Source organism: Phacochoerus africanus, chromosome 10 (assembly GCF_016906955.1).
Source record: "Phacochoerus africanus isolate WHEZ1 chromosome 10, ROS_Pafr_v1, whole genome shotgun sequence".
Lineage (NCBI taxonomy): Eukaryota > Metazoa > Chordata > Mammalia > Artiodactyla > Suidae > Phacochoerus > Phacochoerus africanus.
The window spans coordinates 53,813,866-53,817,244 of NC_062553.1; the positions used below are offsets into that span (position 1 = coordinate 53,813,866).

At 36.4% G+C, this 3,379-nt stretch overlaps 1 pseudogene; it reads right to left on the reverse strand.

Moving 5' to 3' along the window:
- Positions 1–2,960: 2,960 nt before the first annotated feature.
- On the reverse strand, positions 2,961–3,133 carry LOC125110439 (uncharacterized; annotated as a pseudogene).
- Between the last annotated feature and the right edge of the window lie 246 nt (positions 3,134–3,379).

The window sequence follows — 3,379 nt, forward strand, 5'->3', positions numbered from 1 at the left end:
CAGCAATGCTTGCTGAATAGACTTTCTTTTTTCCCATTTTATGCTCTTGCCTCCCTTGTCAAAGATTAACTGAGCAAAGGTGTCAGGGTTTATTTCCGGGTTCTCTATTCTGTTCCATTGGTCTGTCTGTCTGTTTTGATGCCAGTACCACACTGTTTTGATGACTGTGGCTTTGTAGTATTTCTTGAAGTCTGGGAGAGTTATGCCTCCTGCTTGGTTTTTGTTTCTGAGGATTGCTTTGGCGATTCTGGGTCTTTTGTTGTTCCATATAAATGTTTGGATTGTTTGTTCTAGTTCTGTGAAAAAAGTCATGGGTAATTTGGTAGGGATTGCATTGAATCTGTCGATTGCTTCGGGTAGTATGGCCATTTTTACGATATTGATTTTTCCAGTCCAGGACCATGGAATATCTTTCCATTTCTTTACATCTTCTTTGATTAAAGTTTTATAGTTCTCGGCATATAGGTCCTTTACCTCCTTGGTCAGGTGTATTCCGAGGTATTTGATTTTGTGAGGTGCAATTTTAAAAGGTACCATATTTTTGTATTCCTTTTCTAATATTTCATTGCTGGTATACAGAAATGCAACTGACTTCTGAATGTTAATCTATATCCTGCTACTTTGCTGAATTTATTAATCAGTTCCAGTAGTTTTGGGGTTGAGTCCTTAGGGTTTTCTATGTATAGTATCATGTCATCTGCATACAGTGACAGTTTGATCTCTTCTCTTCCTATATGGATGCCGTTTATTTCCTTTGTTTGTCTAATTGCTGTGGCTAGGACTTCCAAAACTATGTTGAAGAGCAGTGGTGAGAGCGGGCATCCCTGTCTTGTTCCAGATTGGAGTGAGAAGGCTTTCAGTTTTTCCCCATTGAGGATTATACTTGCTGTGGGTTTCTCATAGATGGCTTTGATTGTATTCAGGAATGTTCCCTCTATACCCACTTTGGCGAGGGTCTTGATTATGAATGGATGTTGGACTTCGTCAAATGCTTTTTCTGCGTCTATTGAGATGATCATATGATTTTTGACTTCTTTTTTGTTAATGTGGTGTATGATGCTGATTGATTTGCGAATGTTGAACCATCCTTGTGAACCTGGGATGAACCCTACCTGGTCATGGTGTATGATTTTTTTGATATGTTGTTGGATTCGGTTGGGTAAGATTTTGTTGAGAATTTTTGCATCTATATGCATCAATGATATTGGCCGATAGTTTTCTTTTTTGGTGGTATCTCTGTCTGGTTTTGGAATGAGGGTGATGGTGGCATCATAGAATGTCTTTGGGAGTATTCCTTCTTCTTCAACCTTTTGAAAGAGTTTCAGGAGGATGGGCACCAATTCCTCTTTATATGTTTGATAGAATTCGCCTGTGAAGCCATCTGGTCCTGGACTTTTATTTGTAGGGAGTGTTTTTATGACATCTTCAATTTCATTTCTAGTGATCGGTCTGTTCAGTTGGTCTGTTTCTTCTTGATTCACTTTCAAGCAGGCTGTAAGATTCTAGGAAATTGTCCATTTCTTCCAGATTGTCAAACTTGTTGCCGTATACTTGTTCATAGTGTTCTCTTATGGTTTTTTGTATTTCTGCTGTATCCGTTGTGATTGCTCCTTTTTCATTTATAATTTTGGTTATTTGGGTTCTTTCTCTCCTCTTTTAGGTGAGTCTAAAAGAGGACGTTGTCAATTTTGTTTACCTTTTCAAAGAACCAGATCTTGGTTTTATTAATTTTCTCTATTGTTTTTTGAGTCTCTATTTTATTGATTTCTTCTTTGATCTTTATAGTTTCCTTCCTTCTGCTGACTTTAGGTCTTTTTTGTTCTTCTTTTTCTAATTCGTTTAGGTGGAGGGTTAAGTTGTCAATTTGGGATCTTTCTTCTTTTTGGAGAAAGGCCTGTATTGCTATGAATTTCCCTCTGAGCACTGCTTTCGCAGCATCCCATAGATTTTGAGCGGTTGTGTCTTCATTATCATTTGTTTCAAGGTAGCCTTTAATTTCCTTCTTGATTTCCTCATTGACCCATTGGTTTTTTAGTAGCATGTTGTTTAGTCTCCATGTAGTAGGTTTTTCCTCTTTCCTCTTCCCATGGGTGATTTCTAATTTCATGGCATTGTGGTCAGAGAAGATACTTGGGATAATTTCTAGGCTCCTAAATTTGTTGAGGTTAGCTTTGTGTCCCAATATGTGGTCGATTCTTGAGAATGTTCCATGCGCACTTGAGAAGAACGTGTACTCTGCCTTTTTTGGATGTAGTGTCCTGAAGATATCAGTTAAGTCTAACTTTTCTATTGTTTCCTTTAGGATCTCTGTTGCTTTATTGGTTTTCTGTCTAGAGGATCTGTCCATTGATGTGAGGGTGGTATTAAAGTCTCCTACTATGATTGTATTCCCATTGATTTCTCCCTTTATGTCTGTTAATATTTGTTGTATGTATCTGGGTGCTCCTGTATTTGGGCCACATATGTTGACGATAGTAACATCCTCTCCTTGGATGGATCCCTTAATCATTATTAAGTAGTGTCCTTCTTTGTCTTTCTTTATGTCTTTTGTTTTAAAGTCTATTTTGTCTGATATAAGCGTTGCGACTCCTGCTTTTCTGTCATGTCTATTGACGTGAAATATTTCTCCCCACCCTTTCACTTTCAATCTATATGTATCTTTTGTCCTAAGGTGAGTTTCTTGTAGGCAGCATATTGAAGGTTTTTGCCTTTTTATACACTCAGTCTTTTGATTGGGGCATTCAGTCCATTGACATTTAAGGTGATAATTGATAGATGATTATTTATTGCCATTTTGAACCTCGTGTTTCAGTTGATTCTATGGTTCTCCATTCTTCCTTTCCTTTTTTTTTTTTTTTTGTTGGATAGTCTCCTGTTATTATCTGCTTGAGTGCATTTTTTTTTTTCATTTTTTGCAAATGCAATGTTTGGTTTTGGCTTGTGGTTGCCCTGTTTTTTCAGTATGCTAACCCCTTCCTATAATTGTGTGTTTTAGCCTTATGGTCCTGTAAGTTCAAACACTTCATTACTATATTAAAATTAAGATATTGTCCTTGGATAGAGGATGTATCAGTTATTAAACTGATAAGAACAGATACTACACTTGATCTTAGCCAAAAGGCCGAGAAGCGATTAGAATTTATTTTAAATACTAGTGGCAGGTAGGCTAAGCATTACAACAACACAGCTGAATAAAATTAATTATTGGTCTTACATGACTTGTTAGATTACTTTTTTTCCTCAGTGACAGTCATGTAACTTAATGGTTTCACTCTGTGAAGTTAATAAACTGAAATGCTTACTATATATTGGACATTCATTCACAGAAGTTCATATGAAAGATTACTTTTTATTTTTATTTATTTTTTGTCTTATTTTT